Raw genomic sequence first — 7590 nt, 5'->3', positions numbered from 1 at the left:
CTGGACTATGAGCTGGGAGAGGTCTCCTTCTATAGCATGCCTGAGAAATCTCACATCTATACTTTCAGGGATACTTTCACTGGGCCTGTTTGCCCTTATTTCTACCTGAGTCGTCATTCAGAACCTCTTAGGCTATGTTCTGCCTCAGATGGTGGGCGAAAACCCACAGGTGGTCTTAACTCTGACATTTAGTTCAGGCTCCATACTCCTTGCTCCCATCCCAGATGATCGCCAAGGTTGTACAGCTGCGGACAAGACTATACATCATTGATAGCATTATGGGTGTGAGTGCTGTACCCACATTCTCTTTTATTGTATTGATTCATCTTTTTTCAAGGCAAGTTCTTCCTGTGTTGCCCAGATCGGTCTGGAACTTGCTATGCTGTCCAGGCCGACCCTGTCAGCATGCCTATCTCAGTTTCCTGTACTCTGGGTTACAGCCATGGATCAACACATCGGGCAACAATTGTATTTTTTAATTTCTGTGTCTTACATCTGAAAGAAGTTTTGTTATTAAATCCCATGCCTAGCAAATAATGGACCATCGAGCCACACACAACCCTGTCATCTTAGAGACTGTCCTAAGGAATCATCCACACTAGCCTTAACTAAATCTGCTGTCCCTCCTGGCTCAGCACATCCAGGTGGTTCAAATCACAGCCCTGTATCACAGGCCCATCGCACCTCATAATGGGATGGGAGTTTTAAGAATATATTTATTTATTTTATATCAGAGAGGGTCTTATTCAGTCTAGGATGGCCTTAAACTTGGTACAAAGCAGAGGCTGACCTCGGATTCCTGCATGGCTCTCCTGAGTCACAAATGCCCAGCCTTTCAAATTTGTTCTTGAAGATACCCCAGTTTCCTCAGAATCTCAGAAACTCCTGCAATATTCATAAGCAACTGGATTAACAGATGCAGAATTCTAAAACCTTTAAAACTCCTGAGTTTTCGATTTAGTAATCAGATCATCAATGTTAACCTCCATGTCTCCCTCCCTTGCCCTGGCTCCGTTCTTCCCTCCTTCCCTCCCTTTTCTTCTGCCCTTGTCTTCCAGATCCAGCACTAGGGATTGGATTCAGGTCCTAGAGCTCCTGTGCAGGTGATCCGCATTGAGCTCACAGCATCCACCCCTTTGTATTTGTTATTGTCTTGTCAGGGTGTCCAGGCTACCCTTGAATTTGTTATTCTCACCCTTCACACCCCTTCCCCAGTAGCCGGGACTACAGGCTAATGTCTCTGGGTATCTATATGTTTTTGTGCACATTTTAACCAATTTTTAAAAATTTGTGTGTTTGAATATGTAACAGAGACACGTAGACACAGATAAGCAGACAGACTGACCACAGTTGAGGGTCACGATTTCTCCATCACATGGCCCTGGATTGCCTTCAGCACTGAGGTCATCAGGTCAGCAATGGGAAGCACTTTTACCCTGTGAGCCTTCTCAGGCCCTGATTGGTTCATGGTAGAGAAGGGAAAGAAGGGAGAGGAGGAAAATGCTGGGTGAGAGAATCTGAGATGATGTCACCAGAGGGGAGACAAACTGTTGAAAAGGTAGTTGTCACCTGCTATTTGAACACTACATGTTGAAATGTGACAAAGTTCCCATGAATGTACTGATTTTATCCATTAAATTTTAATAAAAAGAAAATGACTCCATCCTCGGGGTGTATAGCTATTACTCTTGCCTTCTCATACATCTCACTTAATTTTCTTTTAAAAACAATATTCCTTTATTGTTTCTATGTATATGAGTTCTCTATCTGCATGTATGGCTTTACCAGAAGAAATAGATCCCACTACAGATGGTTGTCAGCCACCATGAGGGTGGGGAAATTGAACTCAACACCTCATGGAAACAGCCCTAGTGCTCCAAACTGCTGAGCTATCTCTCCATCCCCCTATATGTAGATCTTTAATGTCCAGGCTTGGTGGCTCATGGCTCATTTCTATCCTTAGGAGGCAGAATTAGGAGAATCTGGTTTCTTGCTTTAGGGAGTTAGGGGTGGTTGTGGCTTTTTGCATTTCCTGGTCCCATCTCCCAAGTACTGGGATTATAGGCCTGTGCTACCATCCTGACCTGTAGGCACTGTGGAAAGAGCCCAGGGCCTCATGCTTACAAGGCAAGCAGGCTGTCTACCAATTGAGCCGTCACTCGGGTCCAGAAGTCATCTTCATTAAAATTACATTTATGTGTGTGTTTATGGGTGGACCCTGTGCCATGACAGTCAAGTGAAGGCCACAGGAGAACTTGCTGGGTTTGGTTCTCTCCCTGAACTTTGAGTTCCAGGAATCTATTCTGGTTCCACGGAATCAGATGCCCTCTTCTGTCCATCGTAGGGATTAGACATTCCCAAGTGCATACATATGTGTACAAGATGCAGGCAAAACACTCACACACATAAAAATAATGTAGAAATGTGCGCTAGTCCTCAAGCAGTAAATGCCCGCAGAGCACCCCTGCTGAGGCCATGAGTAGCAATACTCATGCACACAGGTGTTCTAGTCTGCATTTTTCCTTGCCCCAAAGGCTCTGATTCCTGCTTGGCTGTCAGGGGCTGGGCAGAGGTGAAAATATCCCATTTTAAGTTAGCATCCGGTAGCGTCTTCTGTTGTTGCAAGCTGTCCTCTGACTCACTCTGCAGTGGAGGAGGATGCCAGCTCTGGACTCTCCACACTTTGATTTTATAGGCCTGGGAACAGGCTGGGCTAGCAGAGGAATTGGGCGAGAGGGAAAAGGATGACTTTGTAGCTCTGGCCAGCCTGAAACTCACTATTTGGACCAGGTTAGTCTTGAACTTCCTGTGTCTGCCTCCCAAGTACTAGGATGACAGCTGTGGGCCACCATGCTCAGCTAATTGAAGTTGCTGTAAATCAAAGTGTAGCACAGGGATCTATGGCAAGTCCCTGAAGAAGAGCAACGATACACTAAATGACAGATGATTTCTTACACCTCTTGCCAGCCAGCACTCTCCAAACATAGCAGGTGTCACCCCTCTCCACTGGGTCTCCCGCTGTCCCAGGATCCTTCACACTGTATTTCTCAACTACACACAGCCGAAAGGCCACCGTATATGTCCTGGTGAGATCGGTCCTATACTGAGGAAAGTGCTCAGTGCTTTTGAGAAAGGTCTCATTCTGTGTACTAGACATCAGCTGGCTTCAAGCTGGTGGTGATTCTCTTGCCTCAGCTTTTCAGGAGCTGGGACTACAGGTGTGAGTCACCATGAGCAGCAGAAGGAAATCCTGGTAAAACTGACTCAGAGGCAGAGTGTTTGCTCATTCTGTGTGAGGCATTGGTTTCGCCCCCCAGCTCTGGAGAACAAACAAGCAAGAAAACAACAACACATCTGATCTTTCCCTCACCTGATCTGCCCTCACTCATACAAAACTGCCCGTGAGACTGTAGAAGAAAACAGGAGCACCAGGAACTATGTCTTCTCTCAGCAGTTGACTGTGGCAAGAACGGACTGGTTTGAAACACTATTTACAGCACACTGTCATGGCACACTTGCTTTACAAAGAGCTACATTATTCCATAGTTCTTAAATTCCCAAAGAGTTAAGCAGTTAAATTATTTCAAACCATACAAAATATTGTCAAGTTTCCCATGTGTGTAACCATGCAAAGCTCATGTTCCCATCACACACTGTGGAAGTAACTTGGTGCAGTCTGGAGTTACTGAGGATTTGATAGCTGTCATACCCAGGAGTCTCTCAGGTCCTAGCTGGCTGAGAACGAAGTCCAACATCTGCTTACTGAGCAGGGTGTTGTGTCTCTTCAGATATATGATTAGGTCTCCCTGCTTTTCAACAATTTCTTCTAGTCTTGAAATACTCCTGCAGAAATCAGAATAGAAACAGGTTACCTGGATTCATCAGGACGATTTTATTTCATTTTGACTGAGTCCTCAGCAGTGCTCAGTAAGGCACAGCTGCCCAGAGTTTTCCCTCAGGTTTATACTGCAGGGCTAGTCCATGATCAGTCTTTCAGGAATGAACTTAGTGACTTCTGCTCTGGAAATCAATCATGGGAAGCAATTTGTACATATTGCCTTTACTTTTACTTGATTTTAGGCTTTTTTGGCCTAAAAACGTTGTTTAAACTTTTATAATTTAAACTGGGTGGTTGTGGCAGATGCCTTTAGTCATAGTACTCAGGAGGCAGAGGCTGGTAGGGATCTCTATGAGTTTGAAGCCAGAATGGTCTACAGAGTGGGTTTGAGGAGAGCCAGGGATACACAGAGAAATACTCTCTTGAAAACAAACACAAACAAAAGAGGTTTTTACAACTTAATTTCACCAAGTGATCCAGTATCCAGATCATGGTAGAACAGTATTTAATCCACTGTTCTGAAGCAACTGCCTAGGAGACCCAGGGCTACATGGAGAAACACTGTCTACAAAAACCAAAAATGAAGGAGAGAGACCCATGTGGGTCTGCATCTGCGTTTTGGGATTAAATGTGTGTGACATTAGGCCAGGTCATTCTTTTTCATTAAGATACTAAATTTAGATACATGCAGGTCCTAACTTGTTGATGCAGCTATAATCCCAGAGCTTAGAAGGCAGAGGCAGGGACTTAGTTAGCTAAAAGTTCATGGTCACATTGGTGACCTTTCACGGGATCACATGTCAGATATCCTGGATATCAGATATTTACATTACAAATCACAACAGTAGCAAAATTACACTTATGAAGTAGTAAGAAAAGTAAATTCATGTTGGGGGTCAGCACAACCTGAGGCACTGTATTAGAGGTCACAGCATTGGGAAGGCTGAGAACCACCGCCTTAAAGAAAAGAAGTTTGTATTTTTGTTATCTGCGAAAGTTTTACTTCAATAAACTGAAAATACTTTCCTATTCAAAGCTTTTTAAATTGTGTGTGTAAGGCTGTGTGCCTGTGCTTTCTGGAAGACAGAGGCACCGGGTCCCCTGGAGTGGCCTTACTGGCATTTGTGAGCACCTGACCCGATGAGGAGCAGTCTGGACTCTCAATGCTGAGCCACCTCTGCAGCTCAAGGTTCCCAGCATCTGTGACTGACAGGAGCGGAGAAAATGGACTCACTGGGAGTGGTTGTCTCTTCTCTTACTCTGAAGCACAGAAGACCGGAAGTGGTCAGATGTCAAAGACAAAGGAGCTAAAGGAGTCCTCAGCAAATGTAGGCTGCTCATTAAAGTGACAGCTGTGTCTGCAGTGACAGGAGAGGCAGGCAGAGGTCACAGGACAGTGGCTTCCACTCTCACCTGCATAGAGCAGCAGACAGCTCAGGGAGCAGATCAGCTCCAGGTCCAGGCTGCTGGGCTCAGGGAAGGTATCTTCCAAGCACAAGAGCAGCAGGAGGGCTGTGTTGTCTGAGGAAGGAAGGGAAGCAGCAGGGAAGGGAGGATGTCTCCTCTCAGAGATTACCTGCCTCTGCCTTCCAAGAGCTGAAAGTATGGGCGTGTGCCACCAAGCCTGGCTCTACTCATGCATTTACTGTGCTTGTGTGTGAGCACTGTGCTCAAGCAGGAATGTAGACACCAGAGGACAATTTCTCTCCTTCGACCCTGTTATAGGCAGTCAATGTTTCTGCTCAAGGACCAGCTAGCCTGGAATGTAGAAAGAGAAGCAGTGGTCCTAGGAACACCAGGGACCTCGTGATTTCTTGTGTGACAATCCCACTGCCACTAACTATGCCCTTACACATGTGCAAACATCTCTACGGTAAACTCTTTGCATCTGTATGAAACTATTTACATTTGGAAAAACTGATAGATGCAGCCCAAATGCCCCCACAGAGCTCATACACTGTCGTGTGTGCACACATGTGCATGCACCTGAGGTCAGAGAACAATACACATGCTATTCTTTGGAAGACGTCTACCTTTCTCTTTTGATCTGGAGTTGGAGTCTCTGAGGATGGTCTGGGGTCACCTCCTAGCAGATTAGGCTGGCCACAGAGTCTCAGGGTTCCACCTGTCTCCACCTCCCCATTGTTGGGTGTGTGCTCCTCCACCCCCAGGTTTTCACATAGCTTTTGGAGATGTGCCCGGGTCCTCAAGCATCTTATGACTGGACCATCTCTCCCCCTACTCGCTCGTGTGTTTTAGGAACACTAGCTCTGCAGTGAACTCACATGTATAAACAACAGAAGATTCGCGATGACCAAGGGAAGAGGATGGAATCTGGGTCTAAAGTGAGCACTTAAGGAGTGGTGTGCTAGAGGCTGGGTGTCCAGAAGGGGGTCATCATCCAGACTTTGAAGGACATCCAAGGACCCCTGTAAGGCAAAATATACACCTTACAACCAACACTTTCTCAGTCCTGCGTTTCTTTCTTTCTTCTATTTTCTTTCTTTCTTTCTATTTTTCTTTCTTTCTTCTATTTTCTTTCTTTCTTTTGTCATTTCTTTCTTCTTTCTTTCTTTCTTTCTTTCTTTCTTTCTTTCTTTGCTTCTCTCTTTGTTCGTCTGTCTATGTCTCTTTTTCTGATGTGAGTTTTGCCTCTGTATGCTATGAATATCATTCCTTAATTAAGGAACTGTTTTGGGCCTATAGCAGAGCTATAGGGGAACAGAGCTAATAAAGGAAAACTAAATTGAATGCTGGAGGAAAAAAGGATACAGTCAAGGAGAGACCATGGAGCCCGACAAGACACAGATGCTGGAATTTTCCCTGGGAAGCCATGTATCTGCATGTCTATACATGTATCAGAAAAAGAGAAGAATTCATATGGGTAAGCTTTCTTAATTGGGGCCAGCGGTCTCTGTTCAGTTGTTAAATATATAGAATACACTGAATTTTTCTCAGTGTGTTGAAGTTTATTACTTTATGGTTTTTTGAATTTTTTTTTGACACAGAAACTGAAGGGTGTGCTGGTGCCCAGTGATCCTAGAACAGAGCATTCCTGATGACTTACAACAAACCATGTTAAAGGGTGGCCACACTGGGTTTGGGGGCTCCAACTTGTGATTCTAGACACTCAGAAGGCTGGGATGGGGACAAAAGGGACTCATAGGGGCACTTTCATATTCTGTGGTAAGGATACATGGAAACTATAGTTATGGCTGAATGGTTGAAACACTTCAGATCACCTGGTTGGATTTCCTGCATCGCAGCTCAACACTGCCTTTAATTCCAGTGAGCATGAGGCAGACACGTGATACATATGCATATACATAAGGAATCTTACACAAAAGAAGGAAGGGCGTACACCTGAGTGTGGTGGTTCATGCCTTCAACCCCAGTACTCATAGTCTGGTGAAGGAAAACTGAGGCCAAAGTCAATATAGTCTAAATAGATAAAAGAGTTCCTGGCCAGCTTCTGCACAGAGATATTTCAGAGTACAGCTCTGAAACATAGGGACTCTTTTAGAAGATGATAATGGGCCAGTGAGCTCTTAGCAGGAGAAGATATTGGCCATGCCAGTCTAAGCCAGAGGACCTGGGTTTGATCTCAGGACTCCAGGAGAAGGTACAAGGAGAGAACCAATTTCAAAAACATTGTCTCCTGACACGCATCCCCATACATGTGCCATGATGCCTGTGCCTGCAACAGAGCAGAGGACGGTGTGAAATAGTGGAGTGAGATCGACAGCCCCAGT

General features: G+C 45.1%; 1 long non-coding RNA gene across 1 annotated transcript; it reads right to left on the bottom strand.

Annotated features, from left to right (window-relative positions):
• On the bottom strand, window positions 1-7584 carry LOC126496190 (uncharacterized). The gene is made up of 2 exons (XR_007590297.1): window positions 6124-7584; window positions 1-3843 (listed from the first exon to the last, which is right to left on the bottom strand). It is a non-coding gene; the product is annotated as an uncharacterized lncRNA (long non-coding RNA).
• Window positions 7585-7590: the final 6 nt, after the last annotated feature.

This window comes from Alexandromys fortis, unplaced genomic scaffold (assembly GCF_014885135.2).
Source record: "Alexandromys fortis isolate MF-2015 unplaced genomic scaffold, M_Fortis_MF-2015_v1.1 scaffold_1631, whole genome shotgun sequence".
In the NCBI taxonomy this organism is placed as follows: Eukaryota; Metazoa; Chordata; class Mammalia; order Rodentia; family Cricetidae; genus Alexandromys; species Alexandromys fortis.
The sequence above is the reverse complement of the archived record's forward strand: the minus strand, read 5'-3'. Positions and strand labels throughout refer to the sequence as shown.